The sequence below is a fragment of the Babylonia areolata genome, chromosome 35, assembly GCF_041734735.1.
Source record: "Babylonia areolata isolate BAREFJ2019XMU chromosome 35, ASM4173473v1, whole genome shotgun sequence".
NCBI lineage: Eukaryota > Metazoa > Mollusca > Gastropoda > Neogastropoda > Buccinidae > Babylonia > Babylonia areolata.
In genome coordinates, this window is record NC_134910.1 from 17,068,433 (window position 1) to 17,087,747 (window position 19,315).

The following is a 19,315-nucleotide window of genomic DNA, read 5'->3' on the forward strand; positions in this document are numbered from 1 at the left end:
TATAGAGATAGAGGAGAGATATACATATAGACAGATAGAGACAGAGGAGAGAGATACATATAGAGATAGAGGAGAGAGATACATATATAGAGGAGAGATATACATATAGACAGACAGACAGAGAGAGAGGAGAGAGATACATATAGAGATAGAGGAGAGATATACATATAGACAGATAGAGACAGAGGAGAGAGATACATATAGAGATAGAGGAGAGAGATACATATAGACAGATAGAGACAGAGGAGAGAGATACATATAGAGATAGAGGAGAGAGATACATATAGACAGATAGACAGAGACAGAGGAGAGAGAGAAAGAAAAAGAGACAGAGAGATGAGTGAGGGAGACCGACAAACACACGCATATATAAACAGATGGACAGACGGACAGACAGAGGGACAGACATACAGACAGACAGACAGAGGGACAGACATACAGACAGAGGGACAGACAGACGGACAGGCAGACAGATGGACAGGGATACAAACAGAGGGACAGACATACAGACAGATGGACAGGCATACAGACAAATGAACAGACATACAGTCAGAGGGACAGACATACAGACAGAGGGACAGACATACAGACAGAGGAACAGACAGACGGACAGGCAGACAGACAGAGGGACAGGCATATATAGACAAATGGACAGACAGACGGACAAACAGACAGATAGTAAGAAATGTTGAAACGTGAAAGAATCAGCTGAACAATTGACACACAGATCACTGATTCACTCACACACGTGACCCCACAACGCAAGCCAGATACAATTCATTCCTCATATATCAAGGTATGACAGATTACGCTCATAAAACCAAGCACATAAAATCAGTTTTAAAACGGGAAAGGGGAGTTCAGAGATAGACAGACACCTGAGACAGAGACAGACGGAGAGAGAATCGGAGACAGAGAGACTGACACAGAGTCGAAGAGACAGAGAAAGAGAGATAAATCAACTCAAATGTTTTATTGAAAGTAACAAGGTATGCTACGGGCTTCTTTTCACCAGGCCGTAAAAACATTGGCAACAGATCAAGACGAAGTAGAAAGAAGAAGGTCAGTCAATGAAAAAGAGAGAGAAGGGGGAGGGGGGAATGAGGAAGATGGACATAAAGACAGACAGACAGACAGACAGACAAACAGACAGACAGACGGAGGTTTTTGTCCCCATGCATTGGGATAGGGGCATTTTGATTGCTTGTTTGTTTGTTGTTCGATCTGATCACAGAGAGAAAAGACTACGTGTGTCACTGACTATTGTCCTCAATCAGCTATCTTCACAACTAAGGTCTGCCAATGTCAGCATGTATCACAGTTACTCCTCCTCGCCTTCTTTGTATCTCCCGCTGTGTGTGTGTGTGTGTGTGTGTGTGTGTGTGTGTGTGTGTGTGCAGAGTGAAGGGAGTGGCAAATAAGTGAAATCATCCATGAGCCATTTCCCCACATCACAGGTCATTCCGCTCGGAAAGAAAATGCTGTCAGTAAGCACTTCAAACGTCAATGTATTTCTTTTAGGGACTCAACCTTGAATGCTAAGACGAGCGCGCGCACACACACACACACACACACACACACACACACACACACACACACACACACACACACCACACAATCATCGTTCCAACCAACTAGTCAACTAGTCCCCCACCCCCTTCCTCCCTCCACAGCCACCCACACAGATCAGTCAGCCACCAAGGGACCAAAAAACGAACATGAAAAAAAAAAAACACCACAAAACAACTCACCAGATCACACAAGAAAGTCCATCCTGTTTCACAGAAGACAACAACTCGGTGACAGGGGAGAATGTTTGTAGCAGTAGTTAAGTGTTCCCACGTCACTCACTGGTCTTCAGGACCAACACAGTGCACCAACCACTGCTCTCAACCTGCCACCATCATCACCATCACCACCACATCGCCACCACCACCACCACCACCTCAACCAATGGCCACTTCCCCTCCCACTTCCCCTCCCACTGCCGCTACCACACGGCTCAGCCAGCCAGCGGTCCCTATCTCTCCCCACCACCACCACCACTATGAGTGCAAAGTAACGGCGCCGCCAAGAGTTACAAGTGTAGCTTCCACTGGCAGCTTGACTGAGCAAAGGTTTAGGGGCCCTCTCTGATACTCTGATCGGGAGCAAGTAGGGGCTGGCGCTCTTTAGGCTCACACACACGTGCACCGCACACACACACACAATCTCTCTCTCTCTCTCTCTCTCTCTCTCTCTCTCTCTCTCTCATACACTCACACACACACACATACACACACACGCACGCACGCACATACACACGCACGCACACACACACACACGCACACGCACGCACATACACACACACGCACGCACGCACGCATGCACGCACGCACACACACACACACAAGCACACACACACACACACACACACACACACACACACACACATCTTGCCGTGAAGTGATGTAAGGAGAGAGGGCCCCTCTGATAAAGCCCTCACAGCATGGGGTCAGTGGTGGGGTCACAAAGGCTCTGGTTCGTACCGCTTCCTGCATTCTCCTTGATGTTCCGTCAGCCAGTCGTGGCTTCATTCCTACTTTTATCTCTTCGTTCATTTGATCGGTTCGCCGTTCATTCCTCAGTTTGCTTTGTCTACGTTCGCTCATTCATTTTGTTCATCAGTATAGCGTCTGGTGCAAATTATCTGGGTAGACATGATTGAAGGCATACCATGTGACGTCACTTATCCCGTGCCATACCACATTGTGCAATGCACACCACGTGACGTCACTTATCCCGTGCCATACCGCATTGTGCAATGCACACCACGTGACGTCACTTATCCCGTGCCATACCACATTGTGCAATGCACACCACGTGACGTCACTTATCCCGTGCCATACCACATTGTGCAATGCACACCACGTGACGTCACTTATCCCGTGCCATACCGCATTGTGCAATGCACACTACGTGACGTCACATATCCCGTGCCATACCGCATTGTGCAATGCACACCACGTGACGTCACATATCTCGTTCCATGCCATGCACGCCGGTGCCATACTTTTCCGTACGTTCGGCAACAAGACAGTTGTCCCTGAGCTGATGTCCTCGTGTTGGAAAAGCGCTTTGAGCTTGGACTCTGACCGAGGATGGGCGTTATATAAGAACCCGTATGTCAATCAATCAATCAATACGTTCAAGCTCTGTCCCAGGAAGTGGGCCGAACATCACTGAAAGAGAAGATGACGCCGACTGCTGTGAACTCTGTGCGTGATCCGCAAAACGTAGTCGCAAAAAAAGGGGTTAATCGATTACTATCAATTAAATGAATAAACGAACTGATAGAACAGTACCCATCGGTCATTTAGCCGTTCTCTGTGGTCCAGTGTTGACCAGTGACCAGGGTTCAAGGCCCAGTTTCCGCTTAATGTTGTGTCCTGGGGGAAGGCTGTGTACTCTGGTTCTCCTCTGCACCCCGGTGTGACTGGTGCCTGAGGCTGAGGAAGTCAGCATGGCAGGACAGGAGGCACAGAGGATATGAATGAGTTCGCTGCCCTGAGGGCCGAAAAAGGCGGCTGTGGTATCTTTAACCTGTACACATACCCCCAACCAAGTCCAGAAAGAGACACAATTGTTGTTGTGTTGGTGGTGTTTTTTTGTTGGTTTTTTTTTTTTGTTTTTGTTTTTATGGTTGCAAGATCAAGGAGCAAAATAAATAGATAGTTTCCAGAAGAACCAATTCAGTCATACCAGCCCTCTCTCTGTATCACGTGTTTGGATTGTTGTTTGTCGTGTGAAGGGTGTGTGTGTGTGCGTCTGTATGTATGACGACTGAATATAATAGACATGTGGCTTTTTTTTAAATTTTATTTTATTTTATTTTAAATGAATATTCTCACAAATGTCATAATAGGGGCTGTTGGCCTGAATCATTAAAGTCGTTCAGCGTACAGCGCCTCTCTGTATCACCCCTCCCTCCCTCCCCCTTCACTGCCCCTCTCTCTGTATCACCCCTTCCTCCCCCCCTTCACCGCCCCTCTCTCTGTATCACCCCCTCCCTCCCTCCCCCCTTCACTGCCCCTCTCTCTGTATCACCCCTCCCTCCCTCCCTCCTTCACTGCCCCTCTCTCTGTATCACCCCTCCCTCCTTCCCCCTTCACTGCCCCTCTCTCTGTATCACCCCTCCCTCCCTCCCCCTTCACTGCCCCTCTGTATCACCCCTCCCTCCCTCCCCCTTCACCGCCCCTCTCTCTGTATCACCCCTCCCTCCCTCCCTCCCTCCCCCTTCACTCCCCCTCTCTCTGTATCACCCCTCCCTCCCTCCCCCTTCACTGCCCCTCTGTATCACCCCTCCCTCCCTCCCCCTTCACCGCCCCTCTCTCTGTATCACCCCTCCCTCCCCCCCTCCCTTCATCACTGCCCCTCTCTCTGTATCACCCCTCCCTCCCTCCCCCTTCACTGCCCCTCTCTCTGTATCACCCCTCCCTCCCCCTTCACCGCCCCTCTCTCTGTATCACCCCTCCCTCCCTCCCTCCCTCCCTCCCCCCTTCACTGCCCCTCTCTCTGTATCACCCCTCCCCCCCTCCCTCCTTCACTGCCCCTCTCTCTGTATCACCCTCCTCCTCATCACTGCCCCTCTCTCTGTATCACTGCCCCTGCTCTCTGAATCACACCCCCCTCCCTCCCCTTCACGGCCCCTCTGTATCACCCCTCCCTCCCTCCCCCCTTCACCGCCCCTCTCTCTGTATCACCCCTCCCTCCCCTCCCTCCCTCCCCCTTCACTGCCCCTCTCTCTGTATCACCCCTCCCCCCCTCCCCCCTTCCCCCTTCACCGCCCCTCTCTCTGTATCACCCCTCCCCCCTCCCTCCCTCCCCCTTCACTGCCCCTCCTCTCAGTATCACCCCTCACTCCCTCCCCTTCCCCCATTCACTCGACCCCTCTCAGTATCACCCCTCCCTCCCTCCATCACTGCCCCTCTGCTCTGTATCACCCCTCCCTCCCTCCCTCCCTCCCCCCTTCACTGCCCCCCTCTCTGTATCACCCCCTCCCTCCCTCCCCCCCCCCCTTCACTGCCCCCTCTCTCTGTATCACCCCCTCCCTCCCCTCCCTCCTTCCCCCTTCACTGCCCCTCTCTCTGTATCACCCCTCCCTCCCTCCATCACTGCCCCTCTCTCTGTATCACCCCTCCCTCCCTCCCTCCCTCCCCCTTCACTGCCCCCCTCTCTGTATCACCCCCTCCCTCCCTCCCCCTTCACTGCCCCTCTCTCTGTATCACCCCTCCCTCCCTCCCCCTTCACTGCCCCTCTCTCTGTATCACCCCTCCCTCCCTCCCCCTTCACTGCCCCTCTCTCTGTATCACCCCCTCCCTCCCTCCCCCTTCACTGCCCCTCTCTCTGTATCACCCCTCCCTCCCTCCCCCTTCACTGCCCCTCTCTCTGTATCACCCCCTCCCTCCCCCTTCACTGCCCCTCTCTCTGTATCACCCCCTCCCTCCCCCCTTCACTGCCCCTCTCTCTGTATCACCCCTCCCTCCCTCCCCCTTCACTGCCCCTCTCTCTGTATCACCCCTCCCTCCCTCCGCCTTCACTGCCCCTCTCTCTGTATCACCCCTCCCTCCCCCTTCACCGCCCCTCTCTCTGTATCACCCCTCCCTCCCTCCCTCCTTCACTGCCCCTCTCTATCACCCCCCTCCCTCCCTCTCCCCTTCACTGCCCCTCTCTCTGAGAGAGAGGCACTGTGTTTTGCGATGCTGGTTTTTCCGCGACGCGCAAAACTCAGAGGAGGGTGTTCACGACTTGTTGGCACCTCTTCTGTTGCCGGTGTAACGTCCAAAATCGCCTCCCTCCCCCTTCCGTAGGTCCCCCCGCGGACTTGTCAGTGTCCTAAATAGTCACCTGGAGGACTTTTCAGGAATCTGAAAAGGGGCCACCCATGTTGTGTCGGTCCCCCCCTGACTTCAACAAAGCACCCGTCCAAACCTGCCCCTCACCCACCCCCTATGTTTCGGTTTTGCATGCGCGCGCGCGCGTTGTGTGTGTCTGTGTCTGTGTGTATGTGTATGTATGTGTCTGTGTATGTGTGTGCATGTTTGTATCAGAATGATACTTATAATTGTAATGATTAAGGCAGGAATGATTTGTTGTTGTTTTTATCAAAATTATGATACCCTGTCGGGGGATACAACATTTAATTTTTTTTTTTTTTTTTAAGAAAATGAATTGTCACAGGTCTTTCCTTATTAATTCCATCTGGAGACCTGGTCTGGGGCATGGGATGTCATGTGCAGCTAGGCTATTAACTAGAATGTACTGGACAGCTGTGTACTTTGAAGCGTATCGTGACTTACTGGAGATTTCTTTGACGTGTTTCCAGCATTTGACTTTCGGCAAGTTTTCAAAGACTGTCACCTGATTATTACATTTGTTATCTTGTTTGTCGTGTACTGTCATTACATTAGACAGAACGACATGCTAGACTTCACATTCAAGGCCTAGGGTATCCAGTTTGATACGCCTGTAGATATGTGTTACCACAAAACTGTGTAAGTATGTATGTGCATGTATATGTGTATGTGTGTATGTCATGGGAGCTGGTGTGTGTGTGTGTGTGTGTGTGTGTGTGTGTGTGTGTGTGTGTGTTCAAAATCAGCAGTTTTTTCCACAAGATGCATTTGTCAAGTTTGTTTCAAAGAACGTAGAGAAGATTTTTTTATGTGGATGCGATGTGGTCAGATTGGTCAGTAATAGCCAACAATGATTTGCAGAAAGTGATGGCCAGGTAATTGTCAAATTCTGCCAAGAATTGTATAACCATCACAAAGTTGTGCACTTTGAACACAAAGATTAGCAGTTGTCAACAGTGGTCAGGCAGTGGTCTTATAAACTCCTCAAAACATCATCGTGCAAAAACGTGACAAATAACGCAGTCGGAACACTTTGGGGTTGTGGTCAACAGTGGTCAACAGTGGTCAACAGTAGCCATAGACCTTGGAGAACATTAACCTGAATGACCATTGAACTGGTGGAGTAACGACCCATAAAATGTAAATTAAGTATGCAAAATTGGACCGGTGGTACAATTCACCAATCCAAGCTACAACGTTACTGATGTCATCCCGCACACATTGCACACACACAGAGAGAGAGAGAGAGAGAGAGAGAGAGAGAGAGAGCGGTTGTAAACCATACTGGAACAGAATGAAAAATGGTTAATAGCTGGTGGTATTAATGCCCATTCCTCATTCTGGAAAAGACTGTAAAATGACCATCAATAACTGCTTCGCTGAAAATGTTGTGGATTTGTCTTTACATCTTCTGAACGATGGTAATATAACAGGATACCTGATATATCACGATATAAAACAACAGCCATAAACCAGAGATGCCAGTCAAGTGTTTGTAGGAACAATCAGGAAAGTTGGAACATTTTTCGGAACAAACTGCGATCGAGTGTAAAATATTTTTTATGGCGAAATCATAACAGCTGGCATTTCTGATAAACCCATCTCTCATTTCCCCTGTAATTGCTTGAGACTGCAAGTGGTACACCATAAAGGACACGCTAGCAGTGATCATTCACCGATTGTCATTATTTCAAAAGATAAAACAGTGTCATTTGACTTTGTAATAAATGTACCCAAGTGTTCAACTGGCTTCAGATACTGCTTCACGCACGAGCTGTATAGGAGACGCCTTTTTCGCAACCAACACGCCGGTCTTCAACGGCTCGCGAAGAATGCGTGGCGCCATTCGAATTGTAAATGCAAAGCCCCATTTAAACAACTGCTCCTAAACATCTATTAAATCAAGTCTCTGTGTCAGTCAATGCCAGACCATATCTGTTGTGCTTACACACACACACTTTAATCAGTTAAAAGCATAGATGATTTTAGTTTAATCGTTCGTCAGTCTAAAGATTTCAACTGGCGCTATGCTTACGTCATTTTGTCTTCTGTCACACATAATGCTACAGCTTACAATTCTTTATGTGACTGCTGTTGGAAACTAAAAACCACACTATTATAGTGTTGGGATGAGAATAGATCAGACATTTAGAAATTACAAAGCCGATTTTCATTGTTGACACTTGACGACAATCACTGCACAACAAGCATAGCTTGACGGCTTTGGCAGATTTGAAAACTGTGTTTCTGACACACCATATTTAATTAAATATCTCTTTTCGTCAGATCAGTAAACTACAAGTATTTTTTACTGGCAGAATTGTGGAATTCCATCTCTTAATCTGTTCAATTTGTGTTTGCCTATGTTAAACTGATTTAACGCAGTTTGTAATTTTCAATGATGGACTTGTTCAGCACTTTTTTTTTCCACAAAATTCTCTGGCACTGAACTGGTTCACGTGTTTCACGTCCAGTGCAGGTTCAATCCTGCGTTTCGTGAAAATCGTGGAGCACTGGCAGTTGTGGATTTACTACAGTCTGCATTGAAATGTGTATTCATTCCTAAAAGCTATGGACATATCATCTTACATCACTCCTCTCCCTCTCCTCCTCCTTCCTCCAATGCGGGCTGCACGTGTTCTGTCAGCCATAGCTACTTGTTCAAAAGCACTGTCTGATTGGATAGATGGACTGATATTTAGCCGGTATGAGCCAATTTGCTTCGCAAGCGTCTTTGCAGTTCACATAACTTGCATAAATAGACGGAGTGGATGATCACTGGTCACTTTCACTTGAGCCAGTTTGCAGAGATAGCCAGCTAGCTGACCACTGACTGTGTGTCACCCACAGTGTGTGTCGCCTCAACAGACAGTGTCTCGCTGTGTATCACTGTAAGTACCCGCTGTGCTGGGATATGTTTATGGCGCTGTTTGACAGATGATTGCCTTCGAATATGTGATGTTTTAGACTGTTTCTGGTTTAGGCTGTTGCTTCCTCAGTCACAGAATGCTGCTGGACATTAAAGGATTTCTGTTTGACTTGAGGTGCAATCTACTGTTCCATGATATGTTTGCACGCAGATTTCATTCTTTTCAACGTCACAGTTGGTGACGTCTTTGCCCACTGAGAGTTATTCGACTATTCCAGAATGTTCCAGTGAATGGCGCGTTCTTTCTCATTTGCTGTCACTGACGAAGGTTAGGTTACTTATCCCGCTTTGGTAGAGGAGATTTAAATGTTGAGCACAAGCTTAGCTATGTTGATATTTGGCTCTGATGCAACGGATTACTTGTGTAAGTTATTCAACACTTAATGCCATGATAGTTTCCAAGTCATTGTATTTAGCACTGACTTACTCTTTGGTTTCTCAGTTTGCTGGTGTTGAATATTATCTTTTTCCATTATTCATGTATTATTTCACATGCTGATATCAGTTGTACTGCTACAGTGTGCTTAGTCAGGACTCTATAATATGTGTAGTATTCTGTTGTGGTGATTACAAGATTGTGCTGGATTAATATCAGTTAATGGTTAAACCCATCTGATATGTATCACAGTGTTAATTGTAATTCAGCTATCATGCTCTCTCCCATATGGTTTACTCCAGTATAGTGCTATTTGATAAATGATTCATTTGAGTCACTTTGACACAGTATGAGCTTTACTTAAATCTATACTGTCAGTGTACTTTCACTGAATCAGTGTAGCTTTAACCACTGTAACTGCACTATTTAAATGTATTAGAAATGCCATTTGATGTCAGTGTTTGGTGTTCACACATATGCATTATCTTATGTTGTTGTTTATTCCAAACTGAGTGGGAGTCTTTCCATGTAACATGTATACATGTGCTTACTATCCACTTGCATTGGGGGTTAGGGGGTGCACGGGAGGGGTAGTACCTCTAGAGGGGGGGTTTTTCATGCTCTTCCGGGAGTGGTTCGTCCTCTGTTGGTCCCCACTGGCACCCAGCTCTCAACTATGGGTCCTAGAAGCTGCTAGCATGCGGCAGCGCCCAACCCCCGGGCAATGGCTTTGACAGGCTGGCTAAACTAGGTGAGGGTAGCCAACGGGTCTCAAACCCTCGGTGAGTTAGGACTTGTCTACCCAAGCATGTGAAGACTGGATCCAGCGGACTCTGCAGAAGAAACCTTCATGGTTCAACGGAGAGGAAGGTGGTTGCAGCAGAGCACTGTGGAGTGCTGAGGGCAGGATGAGGCACATAGGACATCCTGGTCATCCACTGCATCCGTTTCTATCTCCAGTTGTCTTGACCTCGTCTTGCCACTGGATACAGACGGTCTCAGACACGAGAGTGAGGTCGACGGTGCACAACTCCTCCTCACTATAAACAAAGTCATCGCGCAAGTCATCAGTCATCCTTCATCCCATACCATCATTTTCCCCAAGCCCTGTGGCGATAGGCAAGCAACGAAGCAACAGGTGTGGGTACACTGGCAGTCGTAGCCGCGGACCTGCACACAGGCGGCTCAGGCCATAGGGTCGTTTTTCACCAACTGGAGCAGCGGTGGAGATCGGCAGCCCCCTGAGCGACTGAGCAGCCCTCTTCAGGACAGCACTGCTCACCTCCATGGCATGAGGAAGGGGCTAGAAAAGGTGCCCTAAACATTGCCTGCTCCACATCACCCTAGTCAGCTTACCGTGGCTGACGGGGACCCTACTCAAGCAGTCGACACACAAAGGAAAGAAAGAAGAAAACAAGGAGCACCCCTTTGACCATTGCCACATGGAACGTGCGTACGCTTCTGGACAGAGGCGATTCAGCCAGACCACAGAGACTCACAGCACTCATTGCGAGTGAATTAGCCAGGTACAACATCAACATTGCTGCCTTAAGTGAGACCAGACTGGCAGAAGAAGGCGAACTCTGTGAGTGAGGTGCAGGCTACACCTTCTTTTGGAGTGGTCGCGGACCTGAAGAGAGACGTGAGGCTGGAGCTGGCTTTGCAGTGAAGACAACACTCATTGGCAAGCTGGCTGGCCCCCCGAAAGGAGTGAACGATCGCCTGATGACGATGAAACTCCCTATATGCAACGGGAAGAAGTTTACCACCATTGTCAGTGCCTACGCGCCCACCATGACCAACCCGGATGAGATCAAGGACAAGTTCTACGAGGACCTGAACGCTGTCATCACCACTGTTCCCAACGTAGACAAGCTCATCATTCTGGGTGACTTTAACGTGAGAGTTGGTTGTGACAGCACCTCCTAGGAAGGCGTGTTTGGGAAGCATGGGGTTGGTAACTGTAACAGCAATGGCCAACTACTTCTCCAGACATGTGCTGAGCACGACCTTCTTATCACAAACACCATCTTCTGCCTCCCTACCCGTAACAGGACGTCATGGATGCATCCTCGCTCTGGTCACTGGCATCTCATCGACTTTGTCATCATCAGGAAGAGGGACAGGCAGGACATGCGAGTCACGAGGGCCATGTGCGGCGCCGAGTGCTGGACTGACCACCACCTTATCGTCTCCAAGCTCAACCTCCGCATCCAGCCAAAGAGACGGCCTCAGGGAATGAAAGCACCCAAACGCCTGAATGTCAACAAGCTGGAGCTAGGCAACATCAAGCAGAGCTTTGCTGACACCCTGGAGGAAATCCTTGAGTCCACCGTGCTGGACAACCAGAATGTGGAGGCAGCATGGGACGCACTGCATGAGACAGTGTACAACACTGCCATGGAGTGCCTGGGGCCTTCTGTCAGGAAGCACAAAGACTGGTTTGATGAGAACTGCGCTGATATCAAGCAGCTGCTAGAAGACAAACACCAAGCCTACAGAGCCCACATTGAAGATCCCAAGTCACAGTCAAAGAAAGACATACTAGAGAGCGCACGCAGCACCATCCAGCTGAAGCTGCGGCAGACACAGGATTCCTGGTTGAGCAACAAAGCTGATGAGATCCAGGGCTTTGCAGACAGGAACGACATAAAGAACTTCTATAACGGTCTGAAAGAAATCTACAGTCCCACCACCTCCGGATCTGCTCCACTCCTCAGTGCTGATGGTTCTACCCTGATCATTGACAAGGACGGGATCCTTGAGAGATGGGTTGAACACTTTGACAGCGTACTGAACCGCCCTTCCACTATCAATGATGAAGCCATCGACCGACTCCCCCAGGTGCCAGTCAGTGAGTCGTTGGATGCCATTCCAACTTTGGAGGAGACCCAGAAAGCTATCTCTGCTATCCAATGGCAAAGCCCCTGGCTCAGACTCCATTCCAGCTGAGGTGTACAAAGAAGGTGGTATGGCGTGACTGAGAAGCTTCATCAGTTGTTCCAGCTCATCTGGCAGCATGAGGCAGTTCCACAGGACTTCAAAGACGCTTCCATCATACACCTGTACAAGCGCAAAGGAAATCGTCAGGCCTGTGACAACCATCGTGGAATATCCCTGCTGTCCGTCGCAGGCAAGACTCTGGCCAGAGTGCTACTCAACCGTCTCATAGTGCACCTTGAGCAAGGTCTCCTACCAGAGAGCCAGTGTGGCTTCCGGAGGGAACGCGGGACTATTGACATGGTGTTTGCTGCCAGGCAGCTCCAGGAGAAGTGTCAGGAACAGAACGCCGACCTTTACTCCACCTATGTCGATCTGACCAAGGCCTTCGATACTGTTAGCAGAGATGGCCTTTGGAGAATCATGGCGAAGTACGGATGTCCGAGAAAGTTCATCACCGTCATACGGCAACTACACGATGGGATGCTGGCCCGAGTCCAAGACAACGGAGAGACTTCAGAACCATTCCCTGTCTCCAACGGAGTCAAGCAAGGGTGTGTTCTTGCCCCCACCCTGTTCAGTCTCATTTTTTCAGCCATGCTGACAGATGCCTTCAAAGACGCTGACGTAGGCATTGGCATCAGGTACCGCACAGATGGCTCACTCTTCAACCTCAGGAGGCTTCAAGCAAAAACCAAGGTGAGAACAGACACTGTCAACGACTTCCTGTTTGCTGATGACTACGCTCTCAATGCTGCCTCCGAAGCTGACATGCAACACAGTGTCGACAAGTTCTCTGCTGCCTGTTACAACTTTGGCCTCACAATCAGCACAAAGAAGACTGAGGTGATGCACCAGCCAGCTCCAGGAAAGCCTTACGTTGAACCAAACATCTTCATCAATGGGCAACAACTGAACGTGGTGGACAAGTTCACATACCTGGGCAGTACACTCTCTCGCATAGTTGTCATCGATGACGAGGTGAATGCCAGACTCGCCAAAGCCAGCGCTGCCTTCGGCAGACTCCATAAGAACGTTTGGAACAGGAGAGGCATCACCCTGGAGATGAAGCTCAAAGTATACACGGCCATAGTTCTCACCACACTGCTCTATGGATGTGAATCATGGACGGTCTACAAACACCATGCCAAAAAGCTGCGTCAGAACCTTCCAGGCGCGGATTGGCCTGACCAGTCACCTGCGCACCCACAGAGCCCAACCCACCCACCCCCATGATGACTAAATGGTCCTCGTCGATCCTGACTGATGAACCACGCGCATCCACTTGCATTCCTGACATGTACTTATTGACATGTTCTTGTTTATGTCTATTCAGGCATTGACTTATCTTTTCTTCTTTTCTTCATTTCTTATAACTATTGTAAATAAAACAATAGAAAACCTTTTCTATGACTGGCCATATATATGTCCCTGGGCCCGTGCGTGGATCTTTTCTATCCTTTGATACAGTAAATCAGTAAGTCTTTTGTATGGCCCCCTTATATAATAAACCACTCAGGTACACGGCTACAAAAAATAAGTTCCGAAACTATAATTTTTTTTTTTTTTTAAAGCTGACTAGACCGAATTCTAAAACATTCTTTCAGTTGCCAAATGGAATAAAATGTTAAAACATTTACCTGAAACGTTCTTTAGATTGCTACACAATCATATTATATTCAGTATTGTTGGTCAAACAGAAAAAACGACAGTAATTCCTTTTTCAAAGAAGACAATCCCAAAACTGATAAAAGGTAATTACAGGCTAATTGCTCTGACTTCCAATACTGGAAAGTTCATGGAACATTTTGTGCTTCACAGCTTCCTTCATTAATCTGAAAAAAAAAATCAATAAATCAAGCAGGCTTTAGAGATGAAGTATCTAGTTACTATTACTACTCTGATAAGACATGAGTTTGATCGAAGAAAAAGAATGTGCTCGCCACTATCTTTGACATCAGAAAAGAAAACAAAAACATGATCTAACATGTCAGTACCCTCACAAATTCCATTAGTTTATCAGGTTGCATATTTAACGAATCAATAGCTTTTTAAGCAATACAGTAATCCAGACAAAGATGGGAATTACTTTCTCAAACTCCAGATCACTTGGCATGAGAATCTCACAAGAATCAGTAAAAGCACCAATATTTTTAATTATCTTGACTTGCGATCTTTCACGGTGTTTATCAACTAATATGAACGGGGTATAGTATGCAGACGACATCTGCTTATGGATTAAGCTAACGAAGAAAAGACATGCTCCTATCAGATCAGTAAATCATGCAAAAAAGCTATATCAAGAAGAACTGAACTCCCCACTCCACACAACGAAAGCAGCCCATGTATGTGGCATTCTTCACGGCTTTGAAGGGTTGTCAAAGATGGGTGCACACCAAGGCTGGTAGAAAAAATAATCCATAGAATGTTTCTGCACTTTTTGCGGAAGCTGACATGAAAGCAATGCTGCAAGTAGGTTTTGATCCAGAGGTATCTCGCCATTTAACTAGACGTTTTTAGAGACCACGAGTTTCTGGCTTGTGCAATGTCACTGAAAGAGATGGCTCATTGAAGACACCCGGCCTAAGCCTACATCTCTAAAGTCAGGGGATGACTTTCTCTCGGCGACTTCCTGGCGTGACTTAGGAGGACTGTCGGCTATCACACAGCTGCTCCGACCGCATTTGATGGTTGGTATTTTTTTCAAAATTATCTCAATAGACTTGGACAAGTGTCTTAAAGAAACAGACAGCGTTTGGAAACATGTCTGACACCTGTAGGTCACTACAATGACCAGTTCACCAAATCTGATTTAAAGGGAAACTCAAAGAATACACTGACATTCTTTTGATTTCAGCCAAAAAGCATTACAAATAAATGTATTTACAATTTTTTGTGTGACCATGCGCGCTATGCTTACTCCAAAACTGCTCACACAAGACCTACAGCAGACGACGTTTTTCCCTCCTTACCCGCGCCCAGAATATATGACGTCACTCCGCTTACATCATTTTGTCCTCTTCACCAGAGACAGCCTATTCACAGCTCGCCCAGTGTCGCGCGGTATGTCATTGGCTGAGTGGAAACTTGTGTTTCTGTTACACCGTAATTAATTAATAACTCTTTTGTCAGATCAGTAAACTACAAGTATTATATACTGGCAGAATCATCTGATTCCATCTTTAAGTCTATTCCATTTATGTTTGCCTACGTTAAACTGATTTAACGCAGTTTGTAATTTTCAGCAACGAGCTCGTTGAAACTGACCCTGTTCAGGTGACTTAAGATTATAAATCTATCTTAAATAACGAACACTTCATTTTATACTCATTATAAAGTAGGTGTTGAGCTCTTCTTTTCCAACTTATCCGACGTAAGTCGGTTCAGGAATCATTTAGAAATCTGTCACTGAACACCTTGTAAAAAACACAATTGTCATCGGATTTTCCGTGATTAGTGACGATCTGCTCGCAGCACACGTGACGGTCTTTGCAGTCCGCTTAACTTGCATAAATTGGCACAGTGAGTGATGAGTGGTCATTTCATACCTGGTCAGTCATCAGACCAGAACCTGCTCTCTCTCTCTCTCTCTCTCTTGCTGCGTCGCGGGCAGTGTGAGTGTGTGTCGTGTGTGTTCTCACAACGGCTAACATCTCACTACGTATCGCTGTAAGTACTAGTGTGTAGAATGTGTTGATTTGTAATTGTATTATTCAACACAGTACTTGTGTTCATATGAGTATGTTCAGTTATTGCTTTGTTCAGTTAATTCTTTGTTCAGTTATTGCTTTGACATGTTAGTCACAGCTCGGCTATGACTGATCTAGAAAATCGCCATGTCGTCTGCTCCAAGCAGTATTCCATTTGATTCTTCTTAACGTCATAGTCAATGACGTCTCTGCACACAGATAGTTTGTTCCAGAATGTTCTAGTTAGTGCAAAGAAGTTCATTCACCACTTAATGGTTAAGCCATGACGGTTCTTCACTTACTATCTGGTCTATCAGTTTGCCAGTATACATATCAAAGCCACCGATTCTATTATCTTGTTTATTATTCATGTATTATGTTACATGCTGATATCAGTTGTACTGCTACAATGTGCTCAGTATTCTAAGATATGTGTAGTATTCTGCTGTTGTGATTACAAGATAGTGTTTCATTAATATCAGTTATTGGTTAAAACCACCTAATATGTATCAGTCTGTTAACTGTAATTTAGTTGTCATGCTCTCTCCTATACGGCTTACTCCAGTATAGTACAACATGATAAACTGATTCATTTGAGTCACTTTGACACAGTATAAGCTTTACCTAATCTGTACTGTCAGTGTACTTTCACCAAGTCAGCATCGCTTCAATCACTTTAACTGCGCTATTTAAATGTATTAGAAATGTCATTTGATGTCAGCATTTGGCCTTCACACATGCATTATGTTGTTGTGTATCCCAAACCTGAGTGATAGTCTTTCCATGTAATATGTATACATGTGCTTTACTATTCACTAGTGCCGACATGTTGTGCTTATGACATTTGTTTGTGTCATTCCAGGCACTGTCTTCTCTTCTATTCTCTTCTCTTAGGTTTTCTTCTCATCTAATAACTATTGTAAATAAAACAACAGAAAAACCCATTTGTGACTGGCCTCCATATGTTCCTGGCCTGTGCACGGGAATTCTGGTCTATCCTTTCAATTAATCATATTAAGTCTTTTGTGCCATACCCTATTAGAACCACTCGGTACACGGCTACAAAAGCAGCGTCGCCGACAGGATTTTGATCCACAGCAAGATTGATCCTTCAAAAATATCCTTACGACAGGATAGAGATCCATCGCAAGATTGAATCCCCTTTAATGTTCCAATTCTTTTATCCAAATTAAACCCATCCCTAAACCACAGCCCTTTACCACCAATTGTACCTTGTTACAACTTGGCGCTGTGAGCATAGGATGTGCTAATTCACACGGTACACGGCTACATTTGTTAACTACCAAACCACGAGGAAATCTCGGAAATTAAAAGCCAATTTCGAATTTACTTCAACAATTGTTGTATGTGTCTTTGTTCTGCTTTGGTCCAATACCCATTTACATGTGGTACCATTTCAGAACCAGTATTGGGATATCACACCATCATTTGATGTAAATTTAATTTTTATTCTTCAAATGTTGTTCTTCAAATATTTCGCAAATGACGTCTCTGGCATCAATAGCCCCGTGCCTTGGCTATCACTTACGTTGAGAGATGAAGATGTTGATTTGAATTCACAGTAAAATACTTTATTCTTAGGGGGTTCAATATCAAACTTTTTTTCTTATTTTGGGGGGCGGGGGGGGTTGGGGGGGGCGACGTTTCAGGACACTAAATTGACTCATGGGGGAACGATTTAGAACACTCAGATGTCCCTCGGGGGCGATTTGGAACTGACACTGACAAGACCCCTGGGGGACCTACACGAGGGAGGGGCGGGGGGGCGCGATTTGGGACGTTTCACCGGTACTGTCCGCTGATCAGGTCTTGCCACAAACTCACACAACCCATCAACAGTCACCACCCCATCACCCACACCCACACCTTTCCTCCTCCTCACAAGCACTGTTTGCCCCTTCATCCCACTCTCTGCCTGCCAATCACCTCTCTCCCCCTGCCTCCTCTCCCTCCCTACCCCTCCCTCCTCCCTCCTCCCTGCCCCTCTCCCTCCCTCCCTCCTTTTTCCCCCCTCTCCCCCTCTCACTCCTCCCCCTGCCCCCTCTCCCTCCCTCCTCCTCTCCCCCTCTCCCTCCTCCTCCCTGCCCCCTCTTCCCCCTCCCCCCCACTCCACCTCTCCCTCCCTCCTCCCTCCCCCCTCTCCACCTCTCCCTCCTCCCCCCTGCCCCCTCTCCCTCCCTCCCTCCTCCCTCCCTCCTCCCTCCCCCTCTCCCACCTCCTCCCTGCCCCCTCTTCCTCCCTCCTCCCTCCCCCCCTCTCCACCGTCTCCCTCCTTCCTCTCCTTTTACATTTCCGGACTGGTCATTCATGGTCCTTCTGTTCCCGTTTTCCTCCACCCTGTGTGTGTGCCAGCGCGCGTGTGCGTTATGTGTGCGTTATGTGTGTGTGTGTGTGAGCGTGTGTGTGTGTGTGTGTGTCAAACTTGTGTGTGTGTGTGAATGCATGTGTGCGCACGCGCGCGCGCGTGAGGGATTTAGTCAGACAAAGAAACGAAGAGAGACAATGACAAAAAAAACATTGGAAGTTCTGTAGAGACAATACATAGCCTGTTTGGCTTTCGTGCCCAAAGCCTCGTCACGGGCAATCGCCGTAACAAAGGAATGTGTAAACACTGTCAGTGGGTCAACCTCTGTTCGACATATAGTGAGTGAGATAGACACACAAGGCAGACAGACAGACAGACAGTCAGTTTGTATATATATATATATATAATTCTCCCTCCCTCTCTCTCTCTCTCTCTCCCCAGTAACGCTCTCCAGAGTTGTTTTTTTTTCACTCTGGAGATGAATCATGATTACATATACACACAAACTAATGAACATATAATATATATATATATATATATATATATAGAGAGAGAGAGAGAGAGAGAGAGATACATATGTATACATACATACATAAGTAGTCAACCAGAAACAGCGTTAAACAGTCAGCCAATCAATGCTTCAATCATTCTCCCTCCCTTCCTCCCACCCCCACCCGCCTCCCCCACCTTCCCTAACGCATGACAGATGACACAGCAGGAGGTGAAGCCCTTCAGCAAACCAGTCATCCCCAGATGGGCAACACTGTGCTGATGACGATGAGTTATACTTCAAGGCTGTCTGTCCTGGTCATTTGCTGTCTGCATTAGGATTCAAGAAAAGCAAAACAAAGTTCGATGAATCTCATGAGTGGATGAACAAAAAATCGGTAAATGTACTGTGTGTGTGTGTGTGTTTGTCTGTGTCTGTGTGTTTGTGTGTGTGTGTGTGTGTGTGTGTGTGTGTGTGTGTGTGCGCGCGCGCGCGCGCGCGTTCGTTCGTGCTTGTGTCTTTTGATTTTGGTGTCAGCTGTCATGGAATCGGGGCCGTGGTGTTGGTGGTGGTGAGGGTGGGTGGTGGTGGTGGGGAGGGTGGATAGTGGTAGTGGTGGTGGTGGTGAGGGTGGATGGTGGTGGTGGTAGTAGTGGTAGTGAGGGTGGGTG

The 19,315-nt window shown here is 47.3% G+C and overlaps 1 protein-coding gene across 1 annotated transcript in view; it reads right to left on the reverse strand.

Annotated features, from left to right (window-relative positions):
* The window catches only part of LOC143277953 (hydroxysteroid 11-beta-dehydrogenase 1-like protein), a 44,442-nt gene extending 42,537 nt beyond the window's left edge, over positions 1 to 1,905 (reverse strand). Inside the window, exon 1 of the mRNA XM_076582934.1 lies at positions 1,752 to 1,905. The gene's annotated coding sequence lies outside the window, so the exon portion shown is untranslated. The remainder of the gene's footprint in view (positions 1 to 1,751) is intronic.
* Between the last annotated feature and the right edge of the window lie 17,410 nt (positions 1,906 to 19,315).